This window comes from Lactuca sativa, chromosome 9 (genome assembly GCF_002870075.4).
Source record: "Lactuca sativa cultivar Salinas chromosome 9, Lsat_Salinas_v11, whole genome shotgun sequence".
Lineage (NCBI taxonomy): Eukaryota > Viridiplantae > Streptophyta > Magnoliopsida > Asterales > Asteraceae > Lactuca > Lactuca sativa.
In genome coordinates this window covers 43,509,640-43,536,837 of record NC_056631.2, presented here as the reverse complement: position 1 = coordinate 43,536,837, position 27,198 = coordinate 43,509,640, and the positions used below count along the sequence as shown (strand labels likewise).

Here is a 27,198-nt window from a genome sequence, read left to right as displayed (position 1 = left end):
ATAGATATTTTGTAGTTTTATTTAGAAAATATAAAAAATTGTATATACTATTACTTGGAAAAAAGGAGGAACTATATAAAAAGAAATGGTTTAACTTTTAATGGGCTGACTAAATAAATAACTGAACCGATTTAATAAGATAACCAATAATAAAAACAAAATTTTCTTTTTTAATAGTAACTTATTATGAGCCGACTTTTTTCAATTGTTATTATTATTATTATTAATTTTATTATTATCCTTATTAATTTGTCTATTTTGTTATACATGTCAAATATACATAATCGATATTGATATTGATGTGTATATATAGAATCAATATGATCGAAAATTTAATCTTAGATTTTTATTTTTATGAAATGGTTTCTTTATTATGTTGCTCTTCGTAGAGGTGATACAGCTCCAGGAAGTAGAGTTGCATATTAAATGACAGTTGGAGGCTCTAATCAGACTTTCGGAGGCAATTGCCGCTTTGGTCGGAGCATCGGCGGAAACCCTAACACGACTCTGCTTATTCTCCCGCCTAAAAGTGCATAACACACATTCATTCATATCCTTCCCAATCAACGATTCACTTCCACAGTTGAGCAAAAAAAGTAAAAAAACTTGAGGAAGGCAGTAGCTCGCCAACAAGATGGATTCATATTTCACCGACGAGAAAGCAGCGAAGGTCGAGAATATCTTCTTGGAGTTTCTTAAGAGGTATCGCATCAGGGTTTTTTTGTGTAGATCCAAAACAAATTGATGAAATTCATGTTATTTGACAAGTTTTGGTCTTTGCTTTCTAATTTAATTTTATTATCGTTACAGTTTTAGGTTAGATGCGAATTCGAGGGAACCTTTGTATGAATCGGAAATCGAAGCAATGAATGAGACCAAACGAGTCCAACACAATGTTCATCGATTTCTCTCATGTTATGCGGTTCAACGATGTTCTGCAGAAAGCCATTTCTAATGAATATTTGAGGTAAACTTTCCTTTCCTGTTTCATTTTTGGCTAGACTTTTGTGTTTGAAATTGTTGAATTGTATGATACACCTTTTAGGTTTGAGTCTCACCTGAAGAACGCATGTAAGAGGTTCGTAAGTTCACCCATGATTGATTGATTAAAAGTCTTGATTTCTATGGATATATCCTCCAAATGGTTGTTTTAGTACAAAGTCTTTAATTTATTTTTTGTGATTTAGTTTCTTTGGCCACAAGATCCACAATATATATATCCTTCGCCACTTATTTATCATCATTCACTATAAAACTTTAAAAGTGAGTAAAAACTCAACCAACCAACATAAAAACCGACAAAACCGCAACTGATACAAAAGTTGATGGTGCCGATTTAATTTTTGTAAAAACCAAAGTTATCGGTCTGGTGCGGTTTTTATAAAAAAAACTGGACCACCAAAACCGAAATAATAATTTAATGACATTGATAAATATTTACAGTTTATTAATTTAATGACATTGGAAAGCTTTTAAAAGAACTATTCCATTCTCCACTTCGTGTTCTTGTGTTAGACTTGTTTTACTGTGTTTAATTGTGTTTGTGGAACCACATATCATAATTTTGATGGAGGTCACTGTTAGTTTTTTTTTTAAAACATAAATAGGTTTTATCATTTTGTATGACATAAATAGTTTTTTTTATCTATAAAACTTACTTAATCTGTTTATTTATCAAATGCTTTTGTATTTGTATATATAAAAAGGAACTTGTTTTAGAAAAGGATATGAAATAAAATCATAAATGATTATTTAAAAAAAACGTTGTTTTTAATTTTTTTGTCCATATGTTGGCTATTTAGTTAAAAATTAGTTGACTTATTTTCAAAAAATGGCACCCAGGCAAGAAGTGGATCTGCAAAGTTACAAAAATATCGACCCACTACAACAGAAACCGCACCAATGAATATGGCTGGTTTAAATCGAAACCGTACCATTTAAACTAAACCGCAAAACTAAACCATTAAAAAACCGCACTCATCGGTTTTAGTATGACAAAAAACCGCACCTTGCATCTAACATCCCAAAAATCCAAACCAAAAATTCTATTTTTAATATAGCAATTTATAAAACAATTTATAGAAAACACTATCAAGTTATTCCATTTCATAAAACCATAGATCATACGTTTCAAACCATATCATAAAATAGTAATAAAATCAGAGTACAATTACCAGAAATCTCATATGCGGAAAATCATGTGTGTGTGATACGTTGCTACCGTGCCGGCTCCTTTCCCCTGGAAGAAGAAGGAACTGAAACAAAAACTGTAAGCCGTAAGCACGAAACTTAGTGAGTTCCCCCATCATACCACATATCATACATAACCAGGTACTAGCTTCCCATTCGGTCTCTTTCAACCAGTAACTTGCCTAGCATATTAGGGTGTTGGCCTACCCCTTCGACCCTGTTGACCGGTAACTTGCCTAGCATATCAGGGTGTTGGCCTACCCCTTCAACCCTGTCGACCGATAACTTGCCTAGCATATCAGGGTGCTGGCCTACCCCTTCAACCCTGTCGACCGGTAACTTGCCTAGCATATCAGGGTGCTGGCCTACCCCTTCGGCCCTTTCGACCGTACCGGGGACTATTCCACCCCTACTCTACCATATAGAATCCTAGTGCATAAACATATAATCATATACTGCCTAGCCTATCTGGGTGCTGGCATACCCCTTCGGCCTTATCGACCGGTATTGGGGTCTATTCTACCCCCTCCTATCTCATATCACATAACAACATAACATATTAGCACATAACGCAACAGATAGTTACATACAAATAATTATCACAAAGATAATCATCTCTACTGTAACTCCTACTAGTCGGCTGACATTGTGGCCTTAGACCCACTTCTACCGGAAGGTCACTCAACTCAATGTCGTGATGTAGTTGAACTGTCCTCGATGCTGGGATCAAATCCTCTCAAACTCATACACATAACAATCTCCTTTAATTACCTTTTCACACTCATAACCCTTTAAGAGTCAACTCCGATCAATGGTCAAGGTCAAAGGTCAACTATCAGGTCAAATTCAAACTTTTGGTCCAAGTCAACTTTCTGGTCGACTCAACTCACCGAGTTGGTCCATCAACTCGTCGAGTTCCACGGTTCCATAAAACTCTAAGGTCTCAATCCTACTCGTCGAGTTGTATAAACAACTTTTCGAGCCCCCCAAGTCCCAATCTGTCCAGTCGATTTTAATCGGGCTTAACGTATCAAAAGCGTAGAGCTGGCCTCCTAGGGCCGACATAACACATAAAGTTACAAACTTTACGTTCATGCATGGGTTATTTAGCTCAAAAGGCCTTAAAATGAGGTTCACAAGTTGCATGGGACTCCCATGGCCATAAAGTTGACATCTTTATGCCATGGAGTCCCTCAAAGGTTCCAGATCCGAAGTCAATACCCCAAAACATGCTTGCATCCATGAATGGTTCCAAAATATGCTCCTAAAAGCCCTAAAAGGCTCCATGAAGGGATCTAGTAGATGAATGAAGAAGGTATAGACTTTATACCTCAAATAAGCTGGAAATAGGGTTCTTCTTTTGGATCCAAAGCTCCTTCCTTCAACCAAGTACTTCTAGTTTTTCCTCCTTCAAGCAAACACCAAGAAATCACCTCTTTTTCTGTAACATCCCAAAATTCAAGGCCAAAAATTTCATTTTTAAGTAAGTTAATTATAAAACCAATTGGTATAGAAACAACCATATTAACATCCCTTGCCAAAACCAGAGTGTGAGTAATCAATCATATTAATGTAAATCAATATCAGAGTGTAATCCCAAGGATCTCATGTGCGGAAAACATAGTGTGATGCGTTGCGACCAAGCCGACTCCTTTCCTTTGAAACAAAGTACCTGAAACCAAAACTGTAAACCGTAAGCACGAAGCTTAGTGAGTTCCCCCATCATACCTCATACCACATAATACCCTCGGTATCTTTCAACCGGTATCTGCCTTCGGTATCTTTCAACCGGTAACTGCTATCAGTATCTTTCAACCGGTATCTGCCATCGGTATCTTTGAACCGATATCTGCCATCGGTATCTTTCCACCGGTAACCGGGGACTATTTCACCCCTATCACTATCACGTAATAACATATCATATACTGATCACATACTAACATCATAAACATATAGATAACAAACTAAACATACAGATAACATACTAACATATCATAGACATACAGATAAGCATGCATGGGTTCTGTTTACCCCTTCAGTATCTTTCAACCGGTAACTGCCATCGGTATCTTTCAACCGGTAACCGAAGACTATTTCACCCTCTACCACTATCACATAATAACATCTCATGATCATACTACTAGGCATGCATGGGTACTGTTTACCCCTTTGGTATCTTTCAACCGATATCTGGGGCTATAACACCCCTATTACTACTAACACATGGCACCCTAGCATATAAAGCATATCAGATAGTGGAATACCATACAATTATCACACATAAAATTATCTAACAAACAACTCCTACTAGTGGGCCAATATTATGGCCTTAGACCCACTTCTACTGGAAGGTAACTCACCTCACACTGCTGAAGTCCCGCAGACCCAATCCCACACTATTGAAGTCCCGCAGACTCAACCCCAGCTGTTGGATGACAAATTCCCGATCTGTCATTATCAAAACATCACCCAATTAATAATTGGGTCCCACCACATAACCATAAGTACATTCTTTGGGTAATTACTACCCTACCCTAGCTTGGCTTATTCAAGCCCAAGGCCTAATCCATAGGCCCAAAGTCAATTAGGAATCAAAGCCCAACACATGGCCCAATTTTCCAAATTGGGCCTAGGCCTATACATGGTCTTATTTTGAGGCCCAACATCATGTAATCATTAAGGCCCAAACTGTGGCCCATCTATGGCCTAATTTTCCAAATTGGGCCCAAACCCCTTACATGGGCCTTACCCTAGGCCCATTAAATTATTCTAATTCAATTTCTTGCTATTGGATGGCCCATTATAATCCCAATCATCTAAGCCCAATAGAAAGGCCTAACTTAAGGTCCAATGAAATTAGGGTTTCACATAAAATGATGATTAGGGTTAAGTGTTTCTCACTTAACCCATTAAGGACTTAATCCTCTAAGGACTTAATCCATTAAGTCCAATATTGCTTAGATTAATTTTTACCAATGATTGTTATTTAATATTTCAAGTTATTAAATAATTCTCGTGTGTCCCGATTAATTCCCCAAATTAGGGTTTCATTGCATTAGGGTTTTCCAAACCCTAATTACGGTTTCCAACCCATATTAGCCCAATAGGCCCATAATCAAGTCTTTAAGCCCATTACGGTTCGCTGGGCCCATTAGGATTTTACTAAGCCCATCAATCACATGATTGGGCTTTTAGGTCCAAAAGCTTCATTGGGCCCATTAGGGCTCCTTTGGGTGCATTAGGGTTTCAAGTACCCCAAACGAATCAACATAACGAGGCAAAGCACATCGCCACCCGACACGACGGCCGATGTCGGCAGCCACCACCATACGGTGGTGGTTCGAGATTTCTATTATTATTCGATTTAACAATTTACAATGAAAATATTGAAATAAACGCGCACACACTACACTAGAATAAAAACACATGCGCAACCACCCTTGTGGTAGTCGGTGGTGGTACACGGTGGCAGCCACCACCTCACGGTGGTGGTGGTGGCTGTTCTTGGTATTCCGAATAGACAAAACACACACATACACACACATAAACTTCACTTTGCATCCAACACTCCAGCTACCCACCTGGTGGCTCAAGGCATCGACGACAGTGATTTTATGATGGCAGCCACCACCGTCCTTTGCTTCCCATTCAAGCAGCAACTACACAACACATAGGAATTCAACCCACGACCGGGAACGCATCGACTTCAACGGAAACAGCAGCAACAACGTTATTGGGCGGTGATGGCAATGGCAGGTCGTGGTTTCGTCATCTTGGAGTGACGCGTCGGCAGCAAGGAATGAAGAAGAGGGTAGCGGTCCAACTCCAAACCACGACAACTTCCTGAAATCGTCGATGATGGAACAGTAGTAGTAGTGGCGTCATTAGCGCATCAGTAATAGTGGCGGTGGTCCGATTACGAGATGGAGGTGGTGGGTGAGACCCCTCATGGAAGTGAACGAAGGGGAATAAGGAGACGAGCGGAGGCCCGGTGGTTTTTCCGACCCAACAGTTGTGGCTCTGCCGAGGATGAAGAGCGGCGTCGGTGAGGGAGGTATAAGGTGGGGGTGACGGCTGCACATGGTCCCTAGGGTTTCTGCGTAAAATCGGGTTTATATACCCCACACCTTTCAAACTTCCTCCCATGTTCACACAAGCAGTCCTTCCTTCTCCCTTATCTTTGAAAACAAGGCCAACATTTACCATTTAAACCCTGAATCCATAAATTTCTTTCCTAATAAGTCCGAATTTACTAGGCATCCCCTATCTTCTAAAATCCTTACAAAACTAATCCAGAATTTACAAAACCGCCCCTTTCTTGACAAATTCTTTTCAATTAAGGTCCAGAATTTACCCTTTATCCCTCAACTTTTAAATTTATGACAATTAGCCCCTCGAGACCATCTTTTGATATATATATATATATATATATATATATATATATATATATATATATATATATATATATATATTATGGCTACAATTCGTTCATTAATTAATTTATTTATTAAATAAATGAATGAGGTGTTACATTTTCAGTCACACACACTCACAATGCTCGAGATCACAATTTAGGTTGTTCTGGACTATGTGTAACGCCATGGTTTCGGAGCTAAGCATTTTTAGACGATGTAATAGTCTAAGTCAACTATTGTAACTCTTTTTGAAGTAATAAAGATGAATTACTTGAGTATTATGTGAATTATGTGTATTTGTGTGTTTATTACTTAATTATAAAGATATAATTAATAAAAAATAAAAATAAGCGTCAAAATTAAAATGTGAGATAAGTTCGATATCTTTACATAAAGTTGTAGTAGTCGAAACAAGGATTACGGGGATATATAGAACGCCGAAATCCGAGTTATAACGAAGAAGTTATGACCCATCGAAGTTTCGCGACGGGACCGACACGATACCGGGAAGCGTAAATAATGAATTTACGATAGAGCGACTTTTAGCCTTAGCGATCTAAAAGAAAGTCGTAGAATGCATTAAACCAAGAGCGTCCATAAAAAGAACGCCCAAATCTGACTTCGTATGAGGAAGTTATGATTTTTCGAAGTTTCAGCTTAGCAGTGTATAACTCGAAGTTTGAATACTAGATCGAGCGGTTTTTAGCCGACGCAACCTAAACGAGAATCGAAGGTCTCGTTAATAGTAGCGTAACGATAAAATGACAGACGAAAATGGACGTCGGATGAAGAAGTTATGAATTTTTAACGGACCAATCCCGTCCCGACTTAATAATATAACTTTTAAAATAAAGTCAAAATTAGCCGACAGAGTCTAAACGAAAGTTGTAGAGTACATTCCCGCCCACACGTGGATATAAAGAACGTCAAACGTATGAGGAAGATACGAATTTTTAAAGTTTGGAATCGGATTTACGAAGCCAGATGTGATGTTGCTGACGTGGCACATTTCCAGCCGTCGATTATTGATCGTTGATGACCTTCGGATTCGGACACGTCGCGCCTTCGCTATGCCCCGTGTCCGAGGCCGGGTACGCCCAACATACTTCGGTTCTTATCCAGATCCGAGGCTGACCACCAGGAGCATGACATGTGCGAGACATTTGGTCTTCTTATCCGAAGTTATGCCCTGCGTAACCTGTTGAACGCCCAGCGTTCCGAAGCTGCTGGCCCCTATAAATACATGCGCGATTTCTCGGATTTTTCACACCAAATCTATTTCTCTCTCTAAGTACTCTCTCTCTCTCTAGGGTTTCTAACCCCCCTAAAGCCTAGGTGAACCCCCAACACCCGAAGGAAGCCCCGAGGCTCCCTGAGTCCCGAGAAAAAAGGGTCTTTCGGTTCGGAAACGCTGCTCCGAGCACAACCCGGTTTTCCTTAAAACCCGCTGTAAGTGGGCTACGCCTATGAAGTTTTTAATATAGCTTTTAAATAATTATAGTAATGTTATCAGGTCCTTAGAATATTTAAATGCGCTATTATTATGGGTTATATAATGCCGTTATAATATCTTTTTAACCACTCACGGTACGGGAGTTCCGGTTTGGAGGGCCGCTTGGGTTGCTGGATTCAGAAGTGCTTATTTGCCAAAATGATCCTGCCCTCCGGTGTTCCATGTCTAGCCTCGTTTGTATATAGTGGGTAAAAGTATATTGTCGCGCTTATATAATAGTAATAATAGCTAGACTATTAATTAGTCGTTGTTAACGTTAGACTAAACCCTAGTGATATTGATACTAAGTTTTGTCGAGGGAAAATTGTTTTGAGATAACGAAGCATTGTTCGAGTGCAAAGTCACCACCTTTCAGGTGAGTGCATAGTCCCTTTCATCTTACACATAGATATGAAGTATTTATTATAAACTATGTGTTGTGTGTGCATATTGTTTGAATAGTTGTTGTCTATGCTGATGAAAGATTTTTATACAAGATTTAAATGATTTAAAATGTATATGTATTTTATATCTACAAAATGTGTTGGGTAAAACATGGGTAGATGTATTAGTTGTTGTGTGACAAAATAAAATAATGAGAGGCCTCGTTATTGATGTTATTGATGATCCAGTCATCTAGCGAAGTATAGATGACGACCACGGACTATTCTAGACAATCTAGTCGAACGCTAACAGGCTCGCAACCTGTAGGTGTTTATTTGAACTGTGTGCTCACCAGAAGTACTCCATCCCCCACATGGTTGCCTTATTTGACATGAATTGCTAAGGAACCCCCGAAGCATGTGTTGTCACCCCGATGAAAGTCCTTAGACTAGGTCCCTTGTGTTAGATGTTTTAGGGACGTAAAGTGAGGATAACGGGAAGGTGTAATCGGGTTTGTTTGGTTGATGAAAATAATAAACTTATTCATTGTGGGTTGAAAACCCTATGTGCTCACCAGGCTCCCAAGCCTAACCCACTTAGTTTCTAGTATTACAGGTAATGACGCATGAGCATAGATGTTTGGATGAGAGATAAGGGATTATAGGCCTGTAAATACAAAATAATGTAGTAAGGCTTATGTTGTACTGTTTATGCTTATGATCTGTATCGAACATGACATCCCGAGTCTTTTTATGAAATACATTTCTATGGAAATGCTTTTGATAAATCTTTATCATATTTTTGTTTTGGGACAAATTCCGCAACTATTTTATTTAAAAGGTTACTCTGATTTTCAAACAAGCATAAACAAAACCGGTCTTTTCTGACCGTGAAAATGAGGATGTCATAGTTGGTATAAGAGCATCAGTTTAAGCGAATTAGGAATTTGTAGGATTTCTAGAATTAAACTTAGAATGCTAAGCGATGATTGTGAGATGTGAGCACTAGCTTATTTTAGGAAGTTATGCCTAAATTGCTTTTATGTGCTAAATGCATTGTGCCTGATATGATGTTATTTGTTTGGATCTATGGTCTGTGGCGACCGGATCTGGAAACCTTATGTGTTTAGGATTGTAAATGTACGACTACGATATTAGAACTAACATGTAAATGTTTCGGAGGGATAAGGATGATTTAAACGTCTATCCTGAATAAAGATCTAAATTCACCTTATTCGGTGTATAGATCACAATGGCGAGAACCCGAAGTGGAGCCGAAAATGCTAACGGAAACAAAAACCAACATCCAGTGATTGAACATCCTTATCCCTCCGAAAATCAGCGCCTCAGACAACCTCTGTCTCAATGTCTCAAACGCTGCCTGCTGCTCATGCCCCCATCGAAAGACAACGGCCTTCTTCATCAGTCGGGTCAAGGGTACTGCTATCGTGAAGAAGTCCTGAATGAATCTCCGGTAATATCCTGCTAACCCAAGGAAACTCCGAATCTCAGATGGAGACTTCAGAACCTCCCATCTCATCACAACCTCTACTTTGGCCAGGTCGACCAATATCGTGTTCTGGTTAACAATGTGCCCTAGAAATGGCACCTCACGCATCCAGAAATCGCATTTGGAGAACTTGGCATACAAGCTCTTCCTTCTCAAGGTATCCAACACCTCTCGCAAGTGCTCCTCATGTTGCTTCTGAATCTTGGAGTAAACCAAGATGTCATCGATAAAGACTATCACAGACCGATCCAACATCAGTTTGCATATGCAGTTCATGAGATCCATGAATGCGGCAGGGGTATTGGTGAGCCCAAATGGCATCACCACGAACTCGTAGTGGCCATAGCGAGTCCGGAAAGCAGTCTTCTGTACATCCTCGTCTCTGAACCTCATCTGATGGTAGCCTGAACGCATATCTATCTTGGAAAATCAAGATGCCCCCTGTAACTGGTCGAAGAGATCATCAATCCTCGAGAGTGGGTAACGATTCTTCACTGTTACCTTGTTCAGCTCCCGGTAGTCTATACACATCCGATGTGACCTATCCTTCTTCTTCACAAATAGGATCGGGGCTCCCTAAGGCGAACTCTCGGTATAATGAATCCCTTGTCTAACAGCTTCTGGAACTGTGTAGACAACTCTTGCATCTCAAGAGGAGCCAACTGATATGGTGCCTTGGCTATCGGAGTCGCGCCCGGGACTAGGTCAATTCTGAAATCCACCTGTCTCTCCGAAGGTATCCCAGGCAGATCCTCTACGAATACGTCTGGGTACTCTTGCACCACTGGTACATCACTCACAGTCGCCTTACCCGCCTCCCGGGTATCCATAACGTACGCGACATATCCTGCACAACCCTACTAAAGGTAGCGCCTAGCCCTCGCTGCTGAACACATAGTTGGTCTACGTTACAGCCTCTCGCCCTGAATAACCAACTCTCCCCCACTCAGGGTCCTGACACGTACCAACTGCTGAGCACAGTCGATCACTGCCCCATTAGGGCTCAGCTAATCCATGCCGATGATAACCTTGTTCCCACGCAACGAAATGGGAACCAAGTCTACAATATAACCCTCACCATACAACCTCAAAACGAAATCTCTGAAAACCTCTGATGCTCGGACATATCGTTCATCAGCAATCTTGACCTCTAGAGGACAATCTAACATCCCGAAGACTCAGAAAACCTCTTGCTAAGTGCAAGGGAGAGAAATGACTGGGTAGCCCCCGAATCGAATAACACCTGAACTGGGATACCGTTCACATGGAACGATCCTAAACTATACATAAAACATAGAATATAAATATCATAAACGACATATAACAATAGTTAGGGAGGAGAAAAAATACCCGTCACCACATCTGGTGCGGCACGCGCCTCCTCAATGGTCAGCTGGAAGGCTCAGCTCCTCACCACTAGAGCATTTGTCTTGCCCTGTCGGCCATCCGTGATCCGGAGGGTCGCGGGAGCTGGCGTCACAAATAGCGCTCCTGATGTCAACCTCGGCAGTTGGCCTTTTTGTGGCCCTTCTGATTGCAATGGTAGCAAATCAGGTCTGGCGTCTGAAGGGTGGTGGTAGGGGCAGTACAATCCCGACCAAAGTGCCTGAGCTTGCCACACTTATAGTAGACCGATGATCCCAGTCTATAAAATCCCTCATGGGTATTGCGGCATTTCCCATTGTGGCTCCGTCCCTGCTGGCCCTTCGAACTAGTGTCGGATCCCTTGGGTTTCTTCCCCAAAACCCCAGTAACTTGCCTAGCCTCTGCCTTCCTTTTCCGGATGTGCTCAATGTCAATCTCTCTCTCTCTCTCTCTCGCTTGCTCTGGCTATCATGTCCTCCGAAGTCGGGCATGCTGAGTAGCTGACATGTTTTCGGGTGTCAGCTCCCAACATATCATAGTATCGGGTCTTCCTCATCTCCTCATCACCCGTGTACTGAGGTAACAATAAGGCCCTCTCCCTGAACTTGGCAGTAATCTTCACCACCGACTCCGTCGTCTGTCTCATGTCAAGAAACTCCCTGGTCAGCTATTGAATCTCCACAGCTGGTGCGAACTCAGCCCTAAACCTGGTCACAAAGTCCGACCAGGTCATACCCTCAATGGATGGGGCTCCCAAGGAATCTCCAACCACCTCCCACTAATCTTGAGCTCGGTCCCTCAAACAACCTACAACATACCAGACCTTCGACCCCTCAAGGTAGAAGCTTGTCAACTGAGCAGACTCGATGTCTGCAATCCATCTCCTGGAAACAATGGGGTCCTTCACATCATGGAAGTCTGGAGCACCACATCCCCTGAAGTCCTTGAAGGAGAGTGTGCATGTCCCTGACTGGCCAGATGCCATGTCGCTCCTGAACGCCATGAAACGCTCCTCTATCAGCTTGATGATCCCTTCCTTGATCGACCCGAAAATCACCGGGGTCGCCTCAAGGATGCCTTTCGTGATCTCAGACGCAATGAACTCGCATACTTCGTCATCAACTGGCTCGGAACCTGCACCCGAACCTGAACCTGATCCTAACCCATACCATGAACCTCGTTCTCTGTGACGTGTCACCACCATTTTGAAACAAAAAACATAATCATTAGGGTAATACATAACCTCAATGGGTCTCACACACTCTACAAGTTTCCTGGTTCTATCTCAGCCTTCCTTGACTCGAGTACGGATCCTCTGCTTTCAGTAATACGGGCCCATACTACCTTCCACGTATACTCCTTGTGATTAATATTTTAAAATAGTGCATTTTTGCCTTGGACTCGGCGAGTTGGATGAACAACTCGCCGAGTAGGAGCGGGATAAGACGCGGGGTCTGAACTTTGGACTCGGCGAGTAGACCCTGTCTGGGCAAAAACCCTAATCTGGGTGTTTGCACCCTATTTAAACGCTCTAACTTGGCCTCCTTTGTCCCTAACACTTCCAGAGAGCTGTAGAAAGAAACCCTAGCCCCCATATTGTTCTTAAGAGTGATTTTGGCTTTATGAAGAAGGTTTGGAGCTTAGAAGAAGAAGGAAGAGGTTGAAGTGTACAAGGAGGGGAGGTAGATCCAGAATCTACATTGTGGGAAGCTTCCATTTAGGTAGAAAAGTTCTTACCTTGATCACTAGTTCATTAGATCCCCTTTTTGTCCCAAATTAGTGGTTTTCAAGCCCTAAAACCTCAAACTCCATGTATTTATGCTCTATGTTCTGAAAGGACTTCAGATTGGGACCTTATGGACATCTTAGAAGTGTAAAGTCTCTGTGGTTGGAGTTATTAGGGTCCCTATTGAGTATATGACCTCTTAAAGAGCTTGGATTTGCCTTCTTGAGCTTTTAAGGCCATGCATGCACGTAAAGTTTTCAACTTTACGTGATAAGCATGCCCTAGGAGCATAGATCTATGGTTTAGAAGCGTTGCATGTCTCAGATTTGGTCTGTATGGGAAGTGGGTCGAAGGGACTCGGCGAGTCCCAAAGTGGAACTCGGCGAGTTCTATGAAGATGGTCTTAGACTCGGCGAGTTGGATGAACAACTCGGCGAGTCCTATGAAGATTGCCTGGAACTCGACGAGTGGTTCTTCAAACTTGGCGAGTCATATGAACTGTCATTGAGTAAGAGGGGTTTAAGTGTTGAAGGTCCAACCCTTCGTATCTGCACGCGGAATTAGCAATTTAACGTGTAGCAATAGTCCTAGAACCCCAAATCCTCTTAAGGGATGCTCTGGTGAGGATTTGGAAGCGAGTAAGAGATCTGCTCGTGGGGACTCGACGAGTTGTTCTTGGACTCGGCGAGTCGGATCGCGAGTCGGTTCTATAGTCCCGAGTAGTGAGTTAAGGGTGACTCAGTGATTGGGAAGAGGGACTTGGCGAGTAGGACCGGGTTAGTAGGAGAAGGACTCGGCGAGTCTGTGCCATGACTCGGCGAGTCCAGTCAACTGGAAGTTGACTTTGACCAAGGGTTGACCTTGGACCACGGGTGGGTCATTCAATTGACCTAAGGGTATTTATGAGTGGCTAATCTATGTTTATGGATTTATAGCCGGAGGATTGCCGGTGCAGCAGCCAGACGTCTAGCAGTCAGAATTTCGGTAGCTACTTTTCGAGGTGAGTTTCCTTCCAGTGGCAATGGGTCTAAGGCACCAAGGCCGGCCCGTATAGACGATATGTTAGTGTCGGAGTGTGGGCGAAGCCCGTATCTCATAGTTGAGTTTGATTATGATATATTCCAGTATGATATAATTGTTTATACTCGTTGTCTGTGTGATACTTGTATGTTATGGTTGAGCAGTTGAGTGTGGGCGAGGCCCGTATCTCTCTTATAGTGGAGTGTGGGCAAGGCCCGTATCTCTCAGATAGCAGAGTGTGGGCGTGGCCTGTATCTCTCAAATAGCGGAGTGTGGGCGATGGCCATATCTCCCAGATAGCGGAGTGTGGGCGAGGCCTGTATCTCCCAGCTAGTGGAGTGTGGGCGAGGCCCGTATCTTCATGAGTGTGGGCGAGGCCCGTATCTCCTAGCAGTTTATTGTATATTTGTATGGTATGAGGTATTATGGTGGAACTCACTAAGCTTCGTGCTTACAGTTTACAGTTTTATTTTCAGGTACCTCTTCTTCAAGGGGGAAGGAGCTGGCGTGGTAGCGGTACATCATACACGCACCTTGTTTTCCGCACCATGAGTCATTCTGGGATTTTGTACTCTGATAGTTGATTGTTTTCATGTTTCGGTTTTCAGATACGATGTATGTTATGAAATGGTTTGACCAGATAGTGTTTTAATTACAATCGTTTTCTAAAGTATTGATTTAAAAAGAAAATTTTTGGAAGTGAAATTTGGGTCGTTACAGATTGCCTTGACTTCACCAAGTCCCTTCTACCACTACTGCTCACTGCTCTAATCTCATCCTAGGCTTACCCTAGGGTAACTCTCCATCCTACTCTCCGTCCTCAGCTGCATAAGAAATCCCAGCTACCTTTACCTAACTAACTTGCGAATATCATTACATATCACTGAGACTAGATAATTCTTCGAATGAGAGGTCCTACCATACAACGGTTGGACTCAAACAAGAGCTGCAAGATAGGGTTAGACCTAACCTTCTAAAATTATTTAGTCCTCGCAATATGTAACTTAAAATATTCGTTTACTAGTTAGCTAAAGATAACTAGAACTCCTAAAAGCACAAAGCAAGCAACATTCGGGCATCGGGTAACCCAAACCAAACACATCCTATTCAGGCCATCTTATACATGACTAATCAGTTCTAGCATAAAGTTCAATAAGCACATAAAGCAGGCACATAAGGCATCTTTCTAGATCCTTAGCCCTCATCTAGCATGCAGTTCTCATACATATAGTAGGCATATAAGGAATCCTTCCTAGATCCTCGGCCCTAATCTAGCATGTAGTTCTCATAATCATATATCGTAATAAACATGTATGGGTATCTTGAAGAAAACTTACTTGAGCTCAGCTGATTGCACACATCACACACCTTGTTCATTCTCAAACTCTTTATTTTAAATTTTAGAAAAACTATTTTCTTTGTAAAAATCTTTCAAACCCTCGATTTGATTCCAGACACCCCTGAAGGTGTGTCCGAATCCCTAAAACAAAGGGTCTGATACCAACTTGTAACATCCCAAAAATCTAGACCAAATATTTCCTTTTTAATATAACAATTTATAAAACAATTTATAGAAAACATTATCGAGTTATTCTGTTTCATAAAACCATAGATCATACGTCTCAAACCATATCATAAAATAGTAATAAAGATAGATTACAATTCCCAGAAATATCATATGCGGAAAATCATGTGTGTGTGTGATACGTTGCTACCGTGCCGGCTCCTTTCCCCTGGGAGAAGAAGGACCTGAAACAAAAAATGTAAACCGTAAGCACGAAGCTTAGTGAGTTCCCACATCATACCACATACAATACATAACATATACATAACCGGGTACTAGCTACCCCTTCGGTCTCTTTCAACCAGTAACTTGCCTAGCATATCAGGGTGCTGGCCTACCCTTTCGGCCCTGTCGACCGGTGACTTGCCTTGCATGTCAGGGTGTTGGCCTACCCTTTTGGCCATGTCCACCGGTAACTTGCCTAGCATATTAAGGTGCTGGCCTACCCCTTTGGCCCTTTCGACCGGTACTAAGGACTATTCCACCCCTACTCTACCACATAACATCCTAGTGCATAAACATATAATCATATACTGCCTAGCCTATCTGGGTGATGGCATACCCCTTCGGCTCTATCGACCGGTATTGGGGTCTATTCTACCCCTCCAATCTCATATAACATAACAACAGCATAATAACACATAACGCAACAGATAGCAACATACATATAATTCTCACAAAGACAATCATCTTTACTATAACTCCTACTACTGGACTGGCATTGGGGTCTATCCTACCCTAAAACATGCTTGCATCCATGAATGGTTCCAAAATATGCTCTTAAAAGCTCTAAATGGCTCCATGAAGGGATCTAGTAGATGAATGACCAAGGTACAGACTTTATACCTCAAATGAGCTAGAAGTGGGGTTCTTCTTCTGGATCCAAACCTCCTTCCTTCAACCAAGTACTTCTAGCTTTTCCTCCTTCAACCAAACACCAAGAAATCACCTCTTTTTCACTCTCACACACTCACAATGCTCGAGATCACAATTTAGGGTTTTATGGACTATGGGAGGTGATGAGGGTGTCTGCAATAAGGTGTTAAGATCCCTAAATAGGGTGTCAAACCCTAAAATTAGGGTTTCACTCGGCCAACTGTACTCATCGTGTTGAGGGCTCCCAACTCATCGAGTAGGCTCGTCTACCTGCGTCCAATCCATCCCTACCCGACGAGTTTGGGGACTCCAACTCGTTGAGTACCTGTACAAAAATGTGTAATTCATAACTTGAATTACATACCAGGAACCGAGTGTTACATTGTGGTTTGCGGTTTGGTTTGACTCTAAAACTGCACCATGCTCACCATAGCTAAAAGTACGTTGCCTTTTAATTTAATTTAATTGAATGGGAAAAGGTCCACATGCCTTTTAATTTCATTATTTGAATGGGAAAATGTCCACGACTTTTCATATTTAAATCAATAGTAAATTACATGAATTGTCCCTATGGGTTGGAGTAATTTGCACGCTTGGTCCCCTGCTAAACTGATGATCACCGACGGTCGTCAGGGCCGATCAAAGGCGCCTGCGGTGAAGAGCAGGGATTTCCATATGTCTATAGTGGAGGCGCGAGCGGCTTCCGATGTTGCAGGTGTACATCTTTTACTTTCATATAAGTCTTTGTTTATGATTTTATTGCTACTGTCTTGTATCAATATGAGTAAGTGTACATCGGGATTATATTTTTCTTCTTATGTGTGGGTTATATATCATCTGCATACCATGAGACCTAGGTTAGTGGTTCAAGATCGTCTTCTTGTATAGTATGTGCTTAGGATGCAGTGATTGTAACAAGTGTGATTGGAACTCGGGAGGTGTTCCATTAGTATTAAAGAGTGGTATAGTTTTAGTGTTGGTTGGTTATAGAACACTAACAAAGGTAAGCGTTGGTTTCCAACAGATTGATCATTGAATGGTAGGAAGGATTGGGAATCCTTCCAGTCATGTGTGCTGTAAGATGTTAGCTGAATCAAAGCGGGGGAGAATCGTTCAGGTATCCAGGAATAGAATAGACGCGAAACTAGGGATGGTTCGCATTCCCGTCAGGGGAGGAAGGCGAACCAAATGGCTGTTGGGATTGAGAAGTGTGCGAGTTGGGAGTTTGGGAAGCTTCCCAATGACGGGTTCGTGTGTTCTCAATGATCGATAGCTAGTGTTTAGGAATCAAATTAAGAATGCTCGTCAGGTCGTGAGTTTGGTCAGGATTTCGGGCCACGTGAGTGCCTGCCTTTGGATGTTTACATATTAGTGATCAACAGTAAGACCAAGGTTAGCGGTTGAGCCAGCATAGGAAGTGTTGTCAGACTACGAGATAGCCGCAACATTCACCAGCAACCAAATAGCATGGAAAGTTTAGTACGAATGTAGGTCAACCGTAGCATTTTCACGTCGGCAGACAATGTGGGAAAGTGTTGTTAGACTACGGGTTAAACCATAACATTCACAGATTCAGTTTGATGAGCTAGGCCCGAGTGGGTCAGATCGTAGAATCATGGAAAGGCCATAGCAGAATCAGAATTAGGAAAGGATAGGTCGATTGATTCGAGGCGGAGTTAGGCATGTGTAGCCTTAGATAGGTGAGAATTATGGGAAAGGCCGCTTCCAGGTATAGTTTCGGTGAGACCCATGTGCTTATAGCAATATAGGTGGGACCTGGTAGAGACCTTTGGGTCAAGGTAGGGCATCGGGGATGCCAGGATTTATAGATCCAGAGTGACAATGTGGATAGAATAGTTTAGATAGCCGAAGTTTTCTTCGGAAGTCGCTGGGAGCGACTAAGAGGGTGTTCATTGGCTTAGCAACCGGGAAGGAATCCGATACTCTAGTTAGTTAACAGATAAGTTGGGACCTAGGAGGTCTCGGCTCAGTCGGACAGTGGATAAGAGACAGCAGATTGTTCAGACAAAAATAGTGATGTGAGAATTCTTGTGTGTGTGTGTGTGTGTGGGGGGGGGGTAGCTTACTGATCGGAAATAATAAGTCACTTCCAGCGGTATTGAATAATCTCAGAGTAATTGATTTGAACCTGTTGCCCAGCTCTTGTCTGAGCCTAACCGTTTCGAGGATGAATCTTCTACTCGAAGGATTATCTGAGCCTTTTGTCAAGTATAGACATTATACAACTGGTTATGGACACATATCTTGTTTCTGATGGTCACATCAAGATAATCGGGGTGGAATGTTTTTATGATTGAACAAGTTATTCGAGGAGGTTATGATAGGATAGTCTTTGGAGCATAGATAGTCTGTCAGGGAGACAGACCATCACACACTTCAGATCTCGGAAGGACAGAAGTAGTTCTCTATATGGCAGTGAGGAGTTATCTTTCCTCGAGTAAGAAGAGGGTTTTGTTAGTTGGGTTCAGTTGCCTTGGAAAGGCCATTAATTGCGTGAGATGATGGTGGTACACTCAGGATAGCGGGTGCTAGTACTTATGGGAAGCATCAGCCGGTTCAGAGTAGATAGGAAGGAAGCCGCAGGCGTGGACGTGAAGAGTTCCCGGAGTAGGTGACCATAGCGGACTTCAAGGACGAAGTCTAAGATAAGTTGTAATGCCCGTGTTTCTAGGCGAGGCATTAATGATGATGTAATAGTGTAGGTTAACCTTTGTAACTCAATTTGAAATAATGAAGATGTATTATTTGAGTATTGTGTGTTTTGTGCTTAATTGTGTGACTTAAATTGATTAAGGATAAAAATAAGCGTCGAAATGAAATGTTAGATAAAACCAATATCTATGAAGGATGTGGTAGTGGTCGTGACAAGGTTTCCGAATATATAAAGAATGCCGAAATCCGAGTTATAACGAAGAAGTTATGACCTGTCGAAGTTTCACGACAGAACCGGCACGACGCTAAATGACGTAAAATATGAATTTAAGATAGAGTGATATCTAGCCTTATTGATCTAAACAAAAGTCGAAGAATATGTTAAACCGAGAGCGTGCATAAAAAGAACATCCAAATCTGACTTAGTATAAGAAAGTCGTGATTTTTCTAAGTTTCAGCTTAGCAGTGTACAACCCGGAATTCGAATATTAGATTGAGCAGTTTGTAGCCAACACAACCTAAACAAGAATCGAAGATCTTGTTAATAGTAGCGTAACGATAAAAAGACAGACGAAAACGGAGTTCAAATGAAGGAGTTATGAATTTCGAACGGAGTTTTCCTGTCCCGGCCTACTAAAAATAATATAATAAAAACAAAGTCAAAATTAGCCAACGGAGTCTAAACGAGAGTTATAGAGCATAATCTCACCTACGCATGGATATAGAGAACATCGAAAACAGAGCTCGTATGCGAAAGATATGAATTTCTGAAGTTCGGGGCGTGAACCCCAAGACTGTGTCAGAGCTCACGAGGTGAGCAGATGGTGGACATCTTCCAAGGCAAGTGGCCATGACGAACACAATGACATATCGAGCTTATGAGGTGAGCATATGTGGCTCACGAGGTGAACCTAGTTTTTTAGCCCTACAAATAGAATTCGAAGGGCAACCGATTTAGGTTGCTACTTTCTTACTCTCCCACTCCCGATACTCTCTTTAAGCCCTATTTTAACCCCCCTGAAGCCCCGGTATCATTCCCGAGACCCGAAACGAGTCCCAAAGCCCGAAGATCCCGAGAAGAAAAGAGATTCTGAGCCGAAGCTCTGCCTGCGAGAAGCCTGGTGTGTGAAGATCTTCCAGATTTACCAAAGAATACTACTCTTAGAGCCGTAGTGCTGTTCGATCATCTTCTGATCAAGTGAGTGTGTAGTTACTTTCTTCTAACACATAAATATGAAGTATTCTCTCTAAAATACATGTTGTGTGTTTATATGTTATGTGTTATTTGAAATGAGTATTGATCGAATGTTTTATACATGTTTTATGTTGTATATATATACATATTTTTATCTACAAAGATGGTGGGTAGAACATGGGTAGATAGTGGATGTGTGATGAAATAAAATGATGAGAGGCCTCGATGTATGTTGTTGATCTAGTCATCTAGCGGAGTGCGGATGACGACCATGAACTCTTTCTAGACAGTCCAATGGAACGCTGGCAAGTTCATAACCTGTTGGTGTTGTGAACAATGTGTTCACCGGTGTACTCTATCCCCCTCATGGTTGCCTTTAGGACATCTATTGTCAAGGAAACCCCTTTGCAGTAATGTCTGTCCCGATGAAAATCCTAGATTAGGTCCCTTGTAATAGTCGTTGTCATAGAGACGTAAAGTGAGGATAACGGGAATGGGTAATCGGGTTAGTGTTGGTTGATGAACTAAATATGATTATTTATTGTGGGTTGAAAACCCTATATGCTCACCAGGCTCCCAAGCCTGACCCACTCAGTTTTATTCGTATTACAGGAAGTGGCGCGAGGGCATAAGATGGATGAGTCATCAAGTTATTTTGTTTATAAGTTTGTAGTTGTATATAACTGTTGTATGGCTTGTAATTTGTCGTTTATGCTTTTTGGTCTGTATCGGAACATGACATCCCGAGTTTTGATATCTAATGAAAAGGCATTCCTTTATGAAATTCTTTGGTAAATATTATTTTATCATATTTTGTTTTTGGGAACAAATTCCGGAACTCTTTTAAATCAATGGGTTTACTCTGAAGTTATTTTAAAAGCATAAATTAAAACGGTCTTTTCTAGCCGTGATTTTGGGGATGTAACAGTTGGTATCAGAGCATTACTTTAAGCGAACTAGGAATTTGTAGGATTTCTAGACTTAAACTTAGAATGCTAAGTGAAGATTGTGAGATGAGTGTATGTGATATTTTAGACACAAGCACTGGTTTATTTTAGGAAAGTTTCCTAAATTGCTTTTATGTGCTAAATGTTATATGTTTGCCATGTAAGATATTATTTGTTCGGATCTATGGTTTGTTGCCAACCGGATCTGGAGACCTTATGTGTTTAGGATTCTAAGTGTATGATTACGATATTAGAACTAGCATGTAAACGTTTCGGAGTGATAAGGATGATTTAATTATCTATCGTGATTGAGGATCTAAATTTCACCTTATCTGGTGTATAGATCAAAAATGGGAAGAACCAGAAGCGGCGTTGGAAACGCAGATGAAAACAAGAATCAACCACCTATGATTGAGTGAGTACCTGTTGTAGCAGCAACACCTGAGCCGATAACAATGGCATGTGTACAATTGATGATTCAGACGATGTTGGATCGTCAAATGGAAGAAACTAGGCTTCTGCTTCAGCAGAATCGCGAAGAACGTTCAATGCCGATTGAACAGCCCAAATTGAATGAAGGGCATTCGGAAGGAGGAAACTTCAGTGGGACTGTTGGTCAAGCCAACCCACCGATTGTTAGGCAAGTCAACCAGGATGGAGGAAATGATGGGCGTGGGTGCAAGTACAAGGATTTCATGGCATCCAAGCCACCATGTCTATCCAGAAGCCCGACGCCGGTGCAAGTTATGGACTGGATCTCCGAAATGGAGACAATGTTTGAAAGTTGCGAATGCAGCAACAGACAAAAGACAGCTCTTGCGATCCCTTTGTTAAAATCTAGTGTGTTGAGTTGGTGGAAGTTGTTAGCTGACTCGATGCCCAAGGGAGAAGCGAGTAAGATGACTTGGGAAGACTTTGTGGTGCAGCTCAAGTTGCAATACTGCTCCGAGCAGGACCTTCTGGAAATCAATAATGAGTTTCAGAATTTGAAGAGGGGAAAACTGAGCGTTACTGAATACGCTGCAAGTTTCACAGAAAAGATGAAGCTTATCCCATACCCAGTTCCAGCAGAACTCTCAAAGTTCAACAAGTTTGCCCTCGGACTACTAGCGGACTTTGGTCCAATGGTTAAGCAAGCAACCACATTGAAAGTCGCCATCTGGGCTGCTAGAAATGTTGAGACCCAGATCAGGTAGAAAGGTCTGGAGAGGTCAGAGGTTGGTGAGAAGAGGAAGTTCGACGGACCCTCTGGGTCCAGCAAAAAGGGTAAATTCTCGAATTCTAGTTCGAGAGGAGGTGGAGGAGGCGAAGCGAAATGGTGCGACAAATGCAAGAAGAAGCATCTTGGGAAATGTGGTAGGGTAGCCACATGCTTCAAATGTGGAAATCCAGGGCACTATGCCAACGAATGCACCCTCACAAAGAAAGTCTGCTATGGGTGTGGTGAGGAGGGGCACATCTCGAAGGATTGTCCAAAAAACAAGGAGGCTGCAAAACCCAACATTCCGCCAAAGCCGAAGGCGAGAGCCTTCCAGATGACACTGGAAGTTGCTAAAGATGAAGTTGATGTCGCTTCAGGTACCTTTCTCGTAAACAAATTGCCTGCCTAAATTTTATTTGATTCTGGAGCCAACTACTCCTTTATCTTGCATGAATTTGGTAGAAAACTAGCTTTGCCTGTCGATAGACTAGATAATGCTTTATTAGTCGAAGTTGCTAGTGGCAAGTTTGTACTTGTTAGCCATCGTATGAAAAACATCTTAATTGACTTGAATGGGAATAAATTCCACGAGGAATTATTGCCTATCGAACTTAACGGTTTCGACATCGTGTTGTTGATGGATTGGCTTAGCGCCAATGATGTCGAAATACTGTGCAAGAAGAAGATTGTACAAGTTAACCCGCCAGGTAAAGAGTCATTTATGGTGTATGGGGACAAACACAGAGTAAATTATGGGATCATTTCATTGATGAAAGCCAGAAAGTGTTTGGCCAAAGGATGTACATCGTATCTAGCATTCGTAATTGATGCTAAGAAAGAAAAAAAGGAGATGCAGAGCATTCCTATGGTGCGTGATTATCCGGAAGTATTTCCCGAAGATCTTCCTGAATTACCGCCTGATCGAAAAGTAGAATTCCGTATCGACTTATTACCAGGGACGACGCCAATAGCAAAAGCACCTTACCGACTAGCACCGACAGAGATGAAGGAGCTGATGATGCAACTTCAGAAGTTATTGGACAAAGGTTTCATTAGACCTAGTTCATCACCCTGGTGAGCTCCGGTGTTATTTGTAAAGAAAAAGGACGGGAGTATGAGGATGTGCATCGATTACAGAGAGCTGAACAAGGCAACAATAAAGGATAGATATCCGTTGCCGAGGATTGATGACATGTTCGATCAACTACAAGGTTCAAGTTATTTTTCAAAGATCGACCTAAGGATAGGATATCATCAGCTAAAAGTGAGAGAGCAGGATATATAGAAGACTGCATTCAGAACACGATATGGACACTATGAGTTTTTGGTTATGTCGTTTGGACTAACCAATGCTCCAGTAGCATTCATGGATTTAATGAACAGGGTTTGTAACCCGTTCCTTGATAAATCGGTGATAGTGTTCATAGATGACATTCTGATTTACTCGAAAAGCCAAGAAGAGCATGGCAGACACTTGCGAGAAGTGTTAGAAGTCTTGAGGAAGGAAAAGTTGTATGGTAAGTTCTCTAAATGTGATTTTTGGATTCGAGAAGTCCAATTCTTGGGTCACGTGGTCAACCAAGAAGGTATAATGGTTAATCCAGCAAAGATTGAAGCTGTGATGAAGTGGGAATAACCAAAACGTCCCACGTAGATTCGAAGCTTTTTGGGATTAGCCAGATATTACCGAAGGTTTATCCATGGATTTTCTTCAATCGCTAGTCCATTAACAGCTTTGACCCACAAAGGAGCTGCTTATGCTTGGAATGATAAGCAACGAGAAGCATTCGAGCTGCTAAAGAAAAGGGTATGTGAGGCACCAATTCTTTCTCTACCCGATGGAATTGAGGACTTCACTGTCTATAGCGATGCGTCTGGGGTTGGGTTGGGTTGTGTTTTGACCCAAAGAGAAAAGGTGATAGCATATGAGTCTCGACATCTGAAAGAGCATGAAAAGAACTACCCCACTCACGATTTGGAGCTAACAGCGGTCGTTTTCGCTCTAAAGATATGGAGGTGTTACCTCTATGGCTCGAATTGCAAATTTTTCACTGATCATAAGAGTCTCCAACATCTCTTTAGTCAGAAGGAATTGAATATGACGCAACGACGCTGGCTAGAGTTACTTAAGGACTACGACTGCGAGATAATTTACAATCCCAGTAAAGCAAATGTTGTTGCTGACACTCTCAGTCGGAAAGTTAATCTTGAGAGAAAAAGGCCAAGGGCGTTGAGAATAGAAGTTGTCTCGACAATTGTGCAGAGTATAACTAAAGCTCAAGAAGAAGCATCTGAAAAGAATGACCGTAAGGATGAACGTTTGGGAAAAACATTGGTGTTCGATACAAACAGTCATGGAATGTTGAAAAGCTAAAAATAGTTAGGGACTTATAAGGTTTGGTGATTCGAAGAGTTATGCTGACAAAAAGCGAAGACCGATGACTTTTGAAGTTGGAGATTCGATTTTACTTAAAGTCTCGCCGTGGAAGGGACTTATAAGGTTTGGTAAAAAGGGAAAGTTGAGTCCAAGGTTTATTGGACCGTTTAAAGTTCTTCAAAGGATTGGGAACCAAGCTTACAAGCTCGAATTACCCGAAGAACTGAATGGGATTCATAACATTTATCATGTGTGTTATCTGAGGAAGTTCACAGGAGAAGTTCCCGACATGATTCCACTTTCGGAATTAAGAATCGATGAGAACAAAAGGTTAATTGAAGAACCAGTGGCAATCGTTGACTGAAAGACTAAGAAGTTGCGACACAAGACGGTTGAGTTAGTTCTTGTCCGTTGGAAACATACGAATGGGCCAAATCTCACCTGGGAGACGGAGAGTGACATGATGAGTCGCTATCCACATTTGTTTGTTGATGTGTGATTTTGGGGACGTAATCATCCTAAGGTGGAGAGAATTGTAAAGCCCGTGTTTCTGGGCTTGGCATTAATGATGATGTTGATGGGTTTTGGACATAAGAACTTTCCCTATGTGCACATACAACCCTATAGCTTGGATCTAGGTTTCACTAATTGAACATGCAATATATCCAAGACTTTCATGGCTAGATCTAACTACAAAATCATACAAAAACAGATCTAGAATAATACCTTGAGTTACTTGCTTGAAACCTTCTTCTTCTTGGAGCTTAGAGTCACAAATGTCACTCCTCTAATGGCTTACAAACACCAACTAGCAAGAAGATGATTTAAGAGAGATGAGGAAGAGGAAAATCGGCTCTAGGGTTACTCCAATAACAAGGGTGTCGATTTCCACAACCCTAAGGGTCTATTTATACTTGTGAGCTTCTAGGGTTTCACCTTTAAACCCCTAATTGGATAACTTAGCCTCAAAGCAATCCAATATCCCTTCTTGATAGGCCTTGAACGATTTCTAGGTGATCCACATCCCTAAAACCGTCCAACCCATATCCATAAAGGTTATCTGCTCAAAATACAACTTTCACACATTTGACAGTTTATACCCCTTTATTCAATTAATCTCTTTAAGTCACCAAATTAATTCCTAATTAATTTATGACTTATATTAATCAAATAATATTATTATTCCTTCAATATATTATTCTTATAATACATTAATAATAATATCTCTTATCTCTAAATCACCCTGTCAATTTGCTATGGTGAAGGCAACCCAAAAGGACCATGCTCAATTGGGTCAAGTACTTACCAAATATAGTTACAGCCTTAGACACTAATCCAACAGTCTCCCACTTGGATAAGTCTAGTAACTATAAACGCAAACACAATCTGATTAGCAATCGTAGCTCTCGAAGACGCTGTCAACTCTGATCTTATCAGTAACATGTCCTTTAGATAAGGGATTGTATAGTCCTCAGTTTTGATATCGTGCAGATGATCGTCATACTTGTTGTCCAGCAACTATTTTCTCGATCTCAGATTTATTCGACATAGAACTTAATTGAACACATCAACTCAGTCCTGACCGGGTCTGGCACATAAGTCAAATCAATTCATCAAGCGGCCGTGATATTGCTTTTACCCTCTTAGGATAAAAGTAACAAATAAACTTCGACTTATATGCATTTACTTATCGACTAATCAACTATACACAACAATGCGTTTTATGACATCAATTTACTGATGCGGTTTCGCATTATCAATGTACAACCAATTAATAAATAATAAACCATATATCTAGGTTTTAAGACCATAAGATATTATCGTCTTGCGATCACTCCAAAGTGAATCCAACAAGCACGGGTTTATTCCAATGCTCAAAACTTGTTCATAAGCACTCATGAACATTGCAACAAACCTTTGCTATGTCTAATACCATTTAGAAAATCTACACACCAATTCATGACAATCTTCATTCATACCTACTTCCAACATACGAACGATTGTGGACTGTTTGAATAATTCTATTATTCTTAATAAACTCAATTATTCTGGAAGTCAAAACATGCAAAGTGAAACAATAGCTAAACAATTAACATAAGACAGTAACTTTACTTATAAATAATACTCCTTTATTTAATCATCAAATGTCAATTACATTTATCTATTACATGTTTCTAATACTATCTAATCTAAACTAATATCATCCTTCAGCCGAATACTCCTAGCATGCTGCAAGTGCTTAACCCTGCTTAGTCCCTTCGTAA

General features: G+C 41.3%; 1 long non-coding RNA gene across 2 annotated transcripts; it reads left to right on the top strand.

The window, feature by feature from the left end:
- Nucleotides 1-303: 303 nt before the first annotated feature.
- LOC111898288 (uncharacterized) lies at nt 304-14,937 on the top strand. 2 transcript variants are annotated; one of them, XR_008226845.1, is made up of 4 exons: nt 304-702; nt 811-967; nt 1,046-1,078; nt 14,578-14,937. It is a non-coding gene; the product is annotated as an uncharacterized LOC111898288 (long non-coding RNA). The 2 variants fall into 2 exon arrangements; XR_002852543.3 differs by lacking the exon at nt 14,578-14,937 and having other exon boundaries at nt 308-702; nt 1,046-1,240.
- The last annotated feature ends 12,261 nt before the right edge of the window (nt 14,938-27,198 follow it).